General features: G+C 39.7%; 1 long non-coding RNA gene across 1 annotated transcript in view; it reads left to right on the top strand.

Annotated features, from left to right (window-relative positions):
• The window catches only part of LOC138175734 (uncharacterized), a 53,181-nt gene extending 39,504 nt beyond the window's left edge, over nucleotides 1-13,677 (top strand). The window contains exons 4-6 of the long non-coding RNA XR_011172074.1: nucleotides 5,573-5,669; nucleotides 7,090-7,223; nucleotides 13,434-13,677. This is a non-coding gene — a long non-coding RNA (uncharacterized lncRNA). The remainder of the gene's footprint in view (nucleotides 1-5,572; nucleotides 5,670-7,089; nucleotides 7,224-13,433) is intronic.
• Nucleotides 13,678-14,131: the final 454 nt, after the last annotated feature.

The raw sequence follows: 14,131 nt of genomic DNA, 5'->3' as shown, positions 1-14,131 counted from the left end.
TAGTATGCTTGCACAGCTTGTAAAAAGAGAAAAATTAATCCCCATAACAAAGACCTGGCAGATGATAAACATGAGATTTGGAGTTTTATCAGCCAGTTGTCATTGATTAACATTGATATAGAAAGAAAAAGGCCTTGTAAAAAACCGTTATCTAACGCTGAAGTAAAAATTCAAGGAGGATAAACTGAAACAGATAAAAGTTTTGGTTATGTTGCCATGAATATATTATTTGCAAGAATGATGTCTGTCCCCTTGCTTATGATGAGGAATTCAGAGAGCATAGAATTTTTCAAAATATTGCAAAACAAAAGCTTGTCTTTTGATATTTCTAGCTCAGCTGAAAGCACAAGACAATAATATAAGATTCGTGAGAAAATCCCATTCTGTAAAGTCCAGATTGGTTTTACAGTCTTGGTGAAACAAGTTCAGAAAAACTTCAAACTCAATTCCTGCTTTCACAGTTACCCAGCAGAAGAACACTGGACTAGGGGTCAAGAGGCCTGGGTTTTATTTCTAATTCTGCTGCTAACTTTTCTGCATGACCTTGGACACTTTATTTTGTTACTTAGGACCTTGGTTCTGCAATTTGCTCAGTGAAGAAGATGGATTAAATGAGGTCTCAAAACGCTCTGGACTTTACCTGCAATTATGTTCATGGTATATTTCTTCCCTTTGTGTAGTGTCTCCTATATCAAAAATAATTACAAATCCAGAACCTTCTAGTTCTCAGATGCCATGACTCGATGAAATATCATTTGTCTCCCTTTCTTTACATTTTGCTTTTTTTCTATATTCAATGTTCAATTCACAGTTTTGATCTTGATAAGCTCTGAATGTAGATGGCAAAAGAGTGGTTTTCTTTGGGTGGAACAGATGTGTCTAGTCACTGAACCACTCAGAATGAAGAACAGGTTTATCTGAAATCTCAGCTAAAGTTCTGCTCAACTTTAGTCAAGCTTTGGTTTGCTTCTTTACCCTAACCAAAACATTGTTTATCATATTTTCCTTTTGTCTCTGTGCAGTTAGATTCTAAATAAGATCAACAGCAGAAACCAGTAACTTGTACTTGTGTAACACTTTTAACTTTTTTCAAAGTCTTTCCATGCCTATTATCTCAGAATATATCAAAGAAAGGGATTCACAGAGCCTTTATTGTCTTACTTGAAACAGGAAGTCCCTATGAACAAGGGAAGTGTCTTTCTCTGACACAAGCTTCTAGAGTAGCTTTTCAATGTATTCAAGGTTCTTTAGTACCTAACTCCTTCCCCATCTGAGAAGGAAGGAAAAACAGAAGTAAAAAAGGATGGAAGGAAGGAAGAAAGAAAGAAGGAAGGAAAGAAAGAAAGAGAGAGGGAGAGAGGGAGGGAGGAAGGAAGGAAGGAAGGAAGGAAGGAAGGAAGGAAGGAAGGAAGGAAGGAAGGAAGGAAGGAAGGGAAAGGAAGAAAGAAAGAAAGAAAGAAAGAAAGAAAGAAAGAAAGAAAGAAAGAAAGAGAAAAAGAAATTTCAAGAGAGAGATAAAGAGAGAAATTTCAAGAGAAAAAGAAATAAGAGAAATGAAGGAAGAAATGAAGGGGGAGAGAGACAAGGGACGCAGACCATAGCTGAAGAAGACTCCATGAAATGAATAAACAATGCTAATAGGAGATAAGGGCTAGACTCGGGGCTTTTTTTCCAGGAACATATATTGTCAAATTGGAGCAACTCTAAAGTCTTCCTGATCCTTCCTAGGATGGATAGAAATGAGAAAGTGGTAAAAGGGAAAGACTATGGAGGCATAGGGGAAAGAAAAGGATCAGGTTTGAGGGAAGAGAAATGGGAGGGAGAAAGAGAGAGAAAGGAAAGCAGAAGAGGGACAGGGTTCTGGTTGTAGGGACGAGTGTTCTTATCAGTTCTTCAATGCTTTGCTGATCACTGTGAATCATAAATAAACAAATATAAGGAAAATATCCTTCTCTGTTAATGTGCAGAAGGATTTGGCAAGCACCACTTACTCCACTGAGGCAAATCACAAACCATAACAGATGGTATTCATCCAACTGGAAAGACTCTGAGTTAGCATGACTGTTAAGCAAGATGAAAGTGCTGTCTCTTGGCTAAATACTATGATACTTACTTTATGAAGTAGGACAATACCACAGTGACTGAAAAAAGGGTATACTACAAATGCTAGGTATACACAGGGGTCCAGCATCAGAGGGCTCTAACAATCTTTAGTCTGAGTTTGTAGAGGAATTGATGTAGCCAAGTCCTAAAATTTACTCCCTCCCTGTCTAAGTGAAGTGTCCTTGATTACCAAGAGAATCCTGTAAAAGAAAGGACTTCCTCCACCCACACTACTTGCTAGGCAGAATGAAACTGGGTTTGGCAAGGTGGACAGATGAAGTCAGAGGTACAAACAAGGGGCACTTTAAAAAAAATATTACTTTATCTTGATGCACAAGCTTTGAATTAACATTTATTTATTGAGGCAGCTAGGTGGAATTCAAATCCCACCTCAGACATTGACCAGTTGTGTGGCCCTGGATAAGTCACTTACCCTTTGTATGCCTCAATATTCTTATTAGTAAAATGGGGGTAATAATAGCACCTTTTCCCCAGGATTATGAGGAGGATAAAACAAGATACTATTTTTGAAAGGCTTTGCAAATTTTACAGCACTATGTACATGCTAGCTATTATTAAGCTCTTTCTATGTGCCAAGCACCATGTTAAGTCCTGAGGAAATACAGAACTACAACAAAAAATAGTCGCTGTCCTCAAGGAGCTTATGTTCTTTCCAATAAGGAGACAATGTGAACACATATACAGGAAGTATAAACGTAATATGCACAAAATGAATACAAGGTGTCTTGGCAAGAGAAATAGTGGCATCTGGGGGTGGTGGTAGGGAGATCAAAAAAGGCTTCCTGAGTGAAGAATCAAATGATTCTTGAAATGAGTCTCAGAGGAGGAAGGGGTGCATTTGCAGCATGGGGAATAGTCAGTGCAAAGAGACAGACCTAGGGAGTATGGTGGGTGCAGAATACAGACGAGGTTATTGTGGTTGGATCATATCATTTGAGGAAGGGCAGTGAAAAGACAGAAAAGGTAGGAAGGGATTCAAATGTCAGATAAGGGAGTTCATATTTTACCCTAGAGCAGGGGTTCTTAATCTAGGACCAGTGAACTTAAAAAAAAAATATATATATATATATAGTGATAACTGCATTTCAACATAATTGAAACCCACATATTGTAATTTAAGCATTTAAAAATGCTACTTTGAGGATGTGCCCATAGGCTTTACCAGACTGCCCCAAAAGTTAAGAACCCCTGTTCTAAAGAGCCAGTGGAGTTTAGGAGGCTGTCATATGAAGGATGGATTCAAATGGAAGAAATTTGAAGGAAAGAGAGTCAGTAGATGGCCTTTCCAAGAAACAGAGAGGATCTATTAGGAGATGAGCTAGAGTAGTAGCAGTATGAGATGGGCTATACAGAAAGATGTGGGAATAGCTGCTTTCTGTGGCATGAGGTATTTACTTTTGTGATATGTTATGGTGAAGGATTAAACATGAAAGTAGGCACAATTTGCATACCTTGATGAGGGTACAAAAAATAACTTGTTTCACCAGAGTTTTCCTGAATCAAAGAGAATAACAATTTCAAGAGGTTTCTGAACGCAGGAATGAACTAGAAGTATCTCATTGGGCCATCCTAACTAAGTGCTCTTATACATGGTAACCTGGGTAATTAACAAGGTATTTTTATCCGACTTTGGCAATAGGTAAATTAAAGACAATGTCTCTGATCTGAATACATTTTCTTGAAACATTTACACTGTGGGAAAAAAAACACAACAAACTAACGTGCATTATTTAACCAAAATTTTTCTGTTAATGCAGCTTTTCCCTGTAATATATATTGTGGTGTTTTTTTCCTCTCTCTAAGTAAGGGAAGTTTTCTTATCAGAGAATTTTCCATAATAATGAAATCGTATTTCCAAATCCTGTTTCTTTCTAAATAGTTCAATTCGTGAAACATCAATCTTAGGATGATAGGATACAGGCCTCAAAGAGACCTAGTTGAGTCATCTAGTCTAGCCCTCTCATTTCACAGATGAGGAAATTGAACTCTAGACCTCTGGTGAATTGTCCAAGGTCACACAGGTGGCAAGAAGCAGAACGAGGATGCAATCCCAGGTCTTCTTATTTCCAATCCAGAATTCTTTCCACTATACCACATTGCTTCCTTTGTCATCTGGGTACCGTCCTCCCCCCTACCTCCCAATCATTTGGCGACCCCACCATCTACATTTGGAACACATCTTTCCCACCAATCTGAAACTCTCCAGACTTTAGATTTCATCTTGCCAACCATCTGTTCCTGTAAACATTACCAAATTACCATTTACCACCCCAAACCATGCTCCTGCATGCAATACACCTTGCCTGTGTGGATATGTATACACATTTGTGATTATTTTCAGTGTGTTCTATGTCACCTGTGAATTGTCTTTATTTAGCTGTGAATCATATTTACTCAAACGTATTATGTCTCTGCCATCCATTCTGCCTTCTCACTAAACTCTAAGTTCCTTGAAGGAAAAGGAAAGCATTTAGCTCAAACTATATAAATGTGTAGAACTATCCAATTCCACTGATGCCCAATCAATGTTTTGTATGTTCATATAATGCTAATACTAGCTAGCATTTGCACATCTACTTTGTGCCAAGCAGTGTGCTTTACCAATCTATCCCATTTGATCCTCACAATAACCGTAAAAGGGAGTGTTATTATTGCTTCTAATATTATTCTATTTTCCTTCCAAGATACATAACAGCTAGAGTCAGGGAAAGTATAGAAATCAGAATCAATTCCAAAAGTAGCATAGTATAGTAGACAGAGAGAATACCTGAGTCAAAAAGACTTGGGGTCAAAGCCCCACCTTTTACACATCACAATAGTGACCGTGTGACTTTTAAATCACTTAAACTTTCAGTGCTCCCAGACCACTTTCTCAAACTGAGTTACAGAGAAGATGCTGACCTGCCCTGTTAGAGGGAGGCCCCTTGTTTGAGATCCCAAATATAGGAAATCACAAATGCAGCCTTACCTTTTTAAAATGTTTGTAAGACATTGCTCATGCTCTTTTTTTAATTTTTATTTATTTTTTCTTTGGAGGGCAACTGGGGTTAAGTAACTTGCCCAAGGTTACACAGCTAGTGTTTTTTGGTGTGGATGTTAACTGTCTGAGGCCAGAACCAAACTCGGGTCCTCCTGACTCCAGGCCGACGCTTTACTCATTGCACCACCTAGCCGCCCAATTGCTCATGCTCTTAAGGAGATTGCATACTATAAGGTAACATTATGGTGAGTCCAGTGTCAACCTCCCTAAAATTTCTAGATCTTGTTTAACTGGACCTCACAGTCTTCCCCTTCTCTCAGATTCCTACTTAAACCACAAAGTGGGAGGATTTTATTAATATTATCTGTCCAGAATACAATGTCCTTTTGCAAGAAATTCAACTGACTTCTTGACCACTTATTAGCATTGTAAAGTGGTATCTAATTTGTTGTTTCCTCTTATTCCTAGGTCCCTCGGTGAATTCCTATTTCCAAAATTTCTCTCCAACATTGAACACTTGAATTCCACCTAACTTTCCACAGATGTATTGACTTACATTTCCCAGGTGAATACTGTTTTTTCTTCTTTCTTTCCTCATTCCTAAACATATCCCAGACATCTTTTTACATCCTTTTACATTATAACTTTGTCCTCTGCGTTGTCTGTAATGCTTCCTAATTTAGTATTCCTGGCAGGCTTCATTTGTGCTCTGAATCCTTTTTCCAATTCATTGATAAAGATTTTTTAATAAACTCATACCCTCAGCAACCCCTGGGGCCTTCTGTGAAACACCTCCCTATAGCTGGATCCAGTGTTATTTATTCATCATTCCATTAGCCTTGGTTTACAATTTTGGAGCCAGTTTTCAATCTGCATCACCATTTTCCTCTCCTAGCCAATTTGAACTTGTTTTGCAAGTAAAATTTCATGGGACATTTTTATCAAGTGCTTTACTAACATCCAAATAGATAACATCTGCTGTGTTCCCTTCAGCCATTCATTTTGGATTTTCTATTTTTTTTATTAAAGCAAGCTATTAAGTTTGTCTGGCATGATTGTTCTTAACAAACCCACACTGCTATTTGTCCTGGATTTCATTATCCTATGGTTTGACAGTAGTTAGTTTCAATGAGTAGACATTTTCCCCCACTAGTATTTGTCCATATAAACATTAAAAAAATACAGCTAAACATTGAAATTGAGCTTGTAACACTGTATTTCACAAGATCAGCTCTTCCTTTATGTGAAGACCCCAGGAGCTCACTCTTTGCTCCCAGCTGCTTCTAATCACAGCTAATTCTTTAGTACAACGGCTGCCCCCATTTCAAGGGCTTAAACCAATTTCCCCATTGAACTGGATTCCTTGGGTGTATTTTAATTAGTCTTCTTTGGCTTCCCTTTATCATAGCTTAGAGCTTGCCTCACAGTTGTTAGTTCTACCTGTTTTTCATGGAAACTAGCTGTTCCACTGCCTATCTCTCAAGACTTACTCTTTCATTTCATATCCTATATTTCAGTGTTTCCTGCTCCACCCACCAACTTTGAGTGGCATGAGGATATGCTCCTTGGTAATTCATGCAGCACTTACTAACTGTGTGAGCCTGGTCAAGTCACTTAACCTTGGTTTGCCTCTGGAGAAGGAAATGGCAAACCACTCCAGTATCCTTGCCAAGGAAACCCCATGGACAGTATCAGTGCTCTATGGTCCATAGGGTCATGAGGAGTCAGATGTTACTAAGCAGATTCGTGTAGCAATTTTCACTGTGATATAGTGGGAAAATGCTGGGTCTAGAGTCAGATGAACTGAGTTCAAATTCTCGCTCTGCACTTAATAACTGTGTGACCTTGGGCAAGTCTTTTAAAGTCTTTGCCTCAGTTTCATCATCTGTAAAATGAGAGGGTTGGATTAGATGACTTTCAAGGTTCTTTTCCATTTATGATCATAAGCTTTTCTAAAAGATGCCTCCTGCATGATGTTTCCCCAGAACCACAACAACAAAAGAACATGGAGAACGATGAAACTGGGAGAAGAAAGAAATAGGAACTAAAAGAAATATTTGGAAAAGAAACATATCAAAGACTAATTGTGATTTATGGAAGATAGAAGGAGAAACAATGGGTGAGTGGATGGAACTAGAAAGTAAAGAATTGCTAATGGGCCAAAGGGAAGTGGACAAAGAGGAGGGAAGTGTTTGGAATGAGCCTCAAAGGATGGTGACACAATTTCTGGTGATGTCAGTTTGGAGATAGGTATGAGAAAGTTTGTGATATTTAGTCTGCAACTCAGAAGGCCCTTGAACAGAGAACAGTTGTTGAACTACCCTTTTGCTGATTCTGCATTCTAAATGGATTCTCAATGGAGAATTCTTTGCAGGCATTGACTGAGGCTAGTAAGGCACTGAAACCTCACTCCTGGATTTACTTTCCAGAAAGCAACTTTATTCTCTAGTTGTCTCTTGTTAAGTTTTGATAGGCATGTGGAGCCCCTGAATGGTGGTTATTGAGAGCGCTGCCTCTTAACAGACTTTGTCTGGTGCTTCTAATTCTGCTTTCTGGGGCTGAGTACAATCGGTCTAATTGTTCTTCCATGTGTTTGCTTATCAAGTACTCAATATGTCCTCCCTGAAGTCTTCTGGTTTAGGAGTATGGAGTGCATGAACAGGGGAACTCCACAGATCCTTTAGGCCTGGCTTCCCTTGAATTCTTGGGCATTACATTTGCTGAATCCTGTCCAATGGAGCAACAGGGAAGAACCAGGGAACCTAAAATTTAATGCACAACCTTCTTTCCTTTCATTGAAGCACAAACCTCCCAACTCTCCTAGTAACTGAACCACTCAGCTGTGTTTGTTTTTATATAGAGTCTGTATTAGGACCTATTGCCACATTAGTTTATTACAGCTATTAGTAGGGTTGACAAAGAATTCTCTTCCAACAAGTATGGATGGCAAAAAGAATGTTTCAGTAATCTTCCATATAACACATGATTTCTGCCTACATTCTGGGCCAAGTGATCATTATCTATGCTAAGGGTGCAGGTTGGTATCCTTGCTAGAAAAAAAAAGACAAAGGAGTTCAAGGGACATTTCTCCATTGTCCAAGTTACAGAGAGAAATGGAGTATCCCTAGAAAAGAATAGGGAGAGGAGTGCGATGTTTAAAAAGTTCAAGAGTCATAGTTTCTGGGTAATTAGTCATTTTTATTAATAAAAGAGGTCAGTGGCATTTTGAATGCCAAAGACCCTCATGGTGGCAAACTCACAATATATATGCCCTTGGAAAACTGTGTTTTCCTGAGAATTTCAATCAGCTCTAACTGGTTAATAATTAATGACCAAATATTATAATGACACATGGGCTCATTCTACTGAGGGTCTTGGGGGTAGTGACTTGGATCACCCAAGTCTTGATCAAAGAGATATCAATTTCCATATCACCCATGTGACAAAAACAAGAATCCAAGTTTTCCCAGACCTGAGTAAACACAATGAGCAGGAATCCACCCATTCACCTAAACGTAGAATTTCTTATACTATTTTTGATTAGATCTTAACCTAGGTAATCTCTCTCTTTGAGAGATATTTTCCACATAGGTTGACTTCTGGATAAGGAAAGAGAAAAGGGGGAAAACCTTGGTCCTGAGTCAATAATTAGTTATGAAATACAACAGAGAAATTATTATTTCTCTCAGGAATTTGACTTGTGATTTTTTTGTTAAAGTATACTTCAGCATGAGGAAACTTGTTCTACCAATGTGGGTCAATACAATCTCTGCAACTTTTTTTTGTTTGTTTTTGTTTTTTTAATGCTTTATTAACTTCTGATTTACATCATTCGTTTCTGCCAGATTTTGAGTTACAGATTTTCTCCCCGTTTTTCCTCTACCCACTGCCCCAAAAAGCAGTCCCACAGGATATCCCCTCCTCCAATCTGCTCTCTCCCATATTTTCTCCCATAACCCTTTCTACTTTTCCAGTGGATCTCTATGCCTCAGTGCCTGTATATCTTATTTCCCAATTACATGTAAGATGGTATTAATAATAGTATATATATATAAAAATATATATATACACACATATACATACATACATATATGTATATATATATTTGAATATTTGATTTTAAAATTTTCAATTCCAGATTCATTCCCTTCCTTCCTTGTCACCCACCCTTGCTGGGAAGATACACAGTTCAGTATAGGTTGTACATATGTGGCTAATGCAAAACAATAACATAGTAGATATATTGTAAAAGACTGACTATATTTCCCTCCCTACTCTCCCACCTCCCACTTGTTCTATTCTCTACTTTGATCCCGTCTATTTTCAAAAGTGAGTGCTTCCAACTTCCCTTCCCCCCAGCCTACCCTCCCTTCCCTCATCCCCTCTCTCATCCCCTTCCCCCCCTATTCTCCTGGAGGGTGAGATACCCTATTTAATGTGTATTTCACTCCCTCCTCAAGCCAAATTCAATGGGAATAAGGTTGACCCATTCCCTTTTGCCTTCCTATACTTCCTCTCAATTGTAACCATTTTCCTTGCCTCTTCTATATGAGATAGTTTACCCCAATCTGTCTCTCCCCATCTCCTCTCATTATATTCCTCTCACCTCTTAATTTCACCTTTTAAGTATCCTTCCTTCCTGTTAAATTGGTCCTGTGCCCTCTATCTATGTATACCTGTAAACATATGTACACACATTCATATGCCCATATACCCTAATATATAGACATATATATATATTTCTAATCCCTTCAACTACTGAGAAAAGTTTCATAAGTCACAATTATTGTTTTTCCATGTAGGAATGTTGATAGTTCAACTTTGATAAGTTCCTTATGATTCCCTTTCCCTGTTTACCTTCTCATGCTTCTCTTACTTCTTGTATCTGAATGTCAAATTTTCTATTCAACTCTGGTTTTTTCAGCAAGAATGCTGGAAAGTCCTCTATTCCACTGAATAACCATATTTTCCCCTGAAACATGATACTCAGTTTTTCTGGGTAGGTGACTCTTGGTTTTAATCCCAGCTCCTTTGCCTTCTGGAATATCATATTCCAAGCCCTTCGATCCCTCAGTGTAGAACCTGCCAGATCCTGGGTTATCCTGATTGTGTTTCCACAATATTCAAATTGTTTCTTCCTGGCTGCTTGTAATATTCTCTCCTTAATCTGGGAATTCTGGAACCTGGCTATAATATTCCTAGGAGTTTTCTTTTTGGGATCTTTTTCAGAAAGTGATCGGTGGATTCTTTCAACCTCTATTTTGCCCTCTGGTACTAAAACATCAGAGCAGTTTTCTTTGAGAACTTCCTGGAGGATGATTTCTAGGTTCTTACTTTGGTCATGGCCTTCAGGTAGTCCAATAAATTTTAAATTATCTCTCCTGGATCTATTTTCCAGGTCAGTATTTTTTTCCCATGAGATATTTCACATTGCCTTCTATTCTTTGATTTGTTTGGATCTGTTTAACAGCATCTTGATTTCTTATAATGTCATTAGCTTCCATTTGCTCCAATCTAATTCTGAAGCAATGATTCTCCTCAATGAGTTTTTGAGATTCTTTTTCCATCTGGCAAATTCAGCTTTTTAAGGCATTTCTTCTCCTCATTGCCTTTTTGGGCCTCCTTTGCCATTTGAGTCAGTCTGTTTTTTAAGGTATTATTTTCCTCAGTCAGGCTGTTGACTCTCATTTCATAATTTTCTTGCATTGTTCTCATTTCTCTTCCCAATTTTTCCTCCACTTCTCTTATTTGGTTTTCAAAATCTTTCTTAAGGTCCTCTATGGCCTGTAACCAGCTTGTATTTTCCTTTGAAGCTTTTGGTGCAGCAGTTCTGACTTCACTGTTTACCTCCTGTTCCATGCTTTGCTCCTTTTTGTCCCCAAAATAGGAGTATATTGTTGGAATATTCTGTCTGCTTTGTTTCCTTTGCCTGCTCATTTTGCCACTCAATTACTTGACTTTTGGGCTTTTTGCCACAGTAGGACTCTGCCACCAGACAGGGGAGCTTTCGTCCCAAACCCTGGGGTTTTCTCAGCTGCCTGAAGTATTAGATGGGTGCCCTCTCTGAGGTCTCCACACCCTCTGGCAAGCTGGACACACACCCCAGAACCTCCACCCTAGACTGCAATCCAGATCCAAGCAGGCTAAAGCAAGAGTGATTACCCCTCAGACTGGTGCTTGATCCCCTACACCCTGCAGGCCAAGAGCTGAAGCCGCCTCGTGGTGCTGGCTGGCTGTGGCGTCTCAGTGGCTTTTTGCCCTGGGGGTAAAAGCCATGCACTCCCACTTACTGGTCCCAAAGTCCAGACTGCACTGACCTCTCACTTTGTCCTTTGTGTCTATGTGTTGATAAATCTGGAAATGGCTATGGTTGCTGCTGTCTGGAGTCCCTCTGGCCAGCGGCTGGTCAGGTCCACCCTGGGGCTAAAGCCTTGGCGTGGGGCTGGGCTTGGCTCCCAGAGTGCTTTGCTGGATTCCTGCCAGCCTGCCAGGCTGTCCTCAGCGGGAGGTTAGCTTCTCAGTGTCATTTTGTGGGTTCTGCAGCTCCAAAGTTTGTTTAGAGTCCCCTTTTCACATGGATTGGGGAGGGTGGAAGCCAGAGCTGCGGGAAGGACATGCTTCTACTCCGCCATCTTGGCTCTGCCCCCCCTGCAACTTTTAATTTTAGAGAATTGCCCACATTGAACACTAGTCTACATGCTGTTCCTTGTGCACAATCTTCCATCTGCTAGATCTGTGTTTTTGCACTAACTGAACCCATTCCTGGAACAACCTCCTCATCTCTGCCTCTCAGCATGCCTGATTTCCTTCAAGACTCAGCTCAAGTCACATCTGCTGTAGGAGGCCATTCTTAAGACCCCCAACTGTTAGTGATTCCCTTCTGAGGTTTCCTTCCATTGACTCTTGATATGTCTTGCATGTACCTACTTATTTACATGTTGTTAGGATGTTTGCCTTTCTTTGTATCTTCAGCACCTAGGACAGTGCCAAGCACACAGCAGGTGCTTAATAAATGCCTTATGACTTGATTCTAACTGAGATCTTCTTGGTTCTGAAACTTTCTCTCTCTCCCATGCCACACTACCCTCCTAGAAAACAAACCAAATTAAAAGAGGTTCAATGCATATGCAAATAACCTGTGTCCCACTTAAATTAGTACTCTCTTTGACTTGACACTAAGAGAGGATGACCAAATAACTCCTCTGAGAACAGTATCATCACAAGCTGCCAGATGGTGCCCCAAGGTTGAGCCACTCTGACTCACATCAGCTACGCACTTACGAGAAGTTCTTGGGTTTCTGATGAGCAATTTACTCCCATTAATTGAGCACTCTTAAACCATAATCACCTAGATGCTCTCATCTGTATTTTTATCTAAGGTTATCTTTGACTTAATCTAGATGGGGGAGGGAGGGAGGGAGGGAGAGAGAGAAAGGGAGAGAGAGAGAGATCTCTATGTGTGCATATGTATACATATGTGTGTGTCTGTGTGTATATGTTGTAAAGATGTATTTATGGATATGTTGTTTTCCCTATCATAGCATAAGTTCCTTGAAAACAGGCATTGCTTACTCTTTCTTTGTATGTCCAGTGCTTAGTACAATGTCTGACACGGAATGAGTGCTTAATAGCAAATGGTTGTTAATTAATTGACCAACATTTATAACTTGCTTGGCTAATGTTCACCCCCATACCGCAAGATATTAATCTTCCCAGCTTCATGTAATGTGACTGTTCATTTACATACAGTTTGGAGTACAGTTATATATCTCCAAAAGGCTTTATGCCAAGCAGTACTTGGTTTCATCATTTTTACAGTTTGTGTGTATTAGGAAAAAGGGGTCATCTCAACACTAACTTGATTACTGTGGTTTACTACTGTCCTGGCTGCTGTCAATCAGCTATGCTAGTCCCTCTGGGTCTACCATTTACTTCCTGTCAATTGGCAGATGAGAACTGGTCCAATCCTTCGACAGGCTGGTTACTGAAGATTGTTAAGTGAGATGCCACCATATGACTCCCAGAGTCACTATCCCAATGCATGGCAAATACTATCTCTGCTTCTTGCTCACCTTGGGATTCCCTGATTCAGCACTGCTCATATAGGCTCTGTCTCAAACTGAAATAGCAACCACTCTCTGGGCACATGCTATAAGTTGGAATTTCCAGAAGAGTCCACAAATGGAAAGAACTTGGCCACTGATAGAGACACAAAACACTGCATCATCCTTTTAAAAGCTTCTCTGTCAAACTGCTTTTGTCATACCATTTAGTGTAGCCTCCTAGGACTATTCAGGCCCACATTTCCTGTCTCTTTTGTCACCTCAAGATGTGAACACAGCAGAGATTGAGCGATGAGTACTTTTGGCTTTGGAGGGTCTGGTATCAGTTGCTATGAAGAAACAAACAAAAGAAAAGACTGAAGAAAGGAAGAGGAGAGTCCTGACCTGTGTGAGAAGATTAGAGAGTAGAAGAAGGTGGCCCTGAGGAAAAAGGAAAGAAGGACTGTGGAACACAAGAAGGTAAGAAATAAACATGAGGCTCACCCTGATTTTTATTTGAGTGGAAAATTTGAAAGTCCTTAAAAGAAGGAAGTATCTTGGGAAGGATAAAGATATGTACCCATAGGTGAGAATCAGGTGGGATTCATCCACTTAGGGTCAGGAAAAAAGGAGAGAGTAGCAGTAGTGGGAGACTCCTGAATTATCATAGGAACATAGATCTCAAAGGGACCTCAGAGGACTTCTAGTCAAATCTTTTCATTTTCTTTAAGAGATAACTGAGACTCATGGAGATAGAGGTTGCTGTTGTTTGTTGTTGTTGAGTCATTTTCAGTTGTGTCTGACTCTTTGTGACCCCATTTGGGTTTTATTAGCAAAGATGCAGTTTGCCATTTCCTTCTCCAACCTGTTGAACACAAGAGGAAACGAAGGCAAACAGGGCTAAGTGACTTGCCCAGAATCCCACAGCTAGTGTCTGAGGCTGGAGTTGAACTTAGGAAAATGAGTCTTTTTGACTCCAGGCCTG

Source organism: Petaurus breviceps, unplaced genomic scaffold (assembly GCF_028583685.1).
Source record: "Petaurus breviceps papuanus isolate PSGF00001 unplaced genomic scaffold, PetGlider_PUasm1.0 79, whole genome shotgun sequence".
Classification (NCBI taxonomy): Eukaryota; Metazoa; Chordata; class Mammalia; order Diprotodontia; family Petauridae; genus Petaurus; species Petaurus breviceps.
The sequence above is the reverse complement of the archived record's forward strand: the minus strand, read 5'-3'. Positions and strand labels throughout refer to the sequence as shown.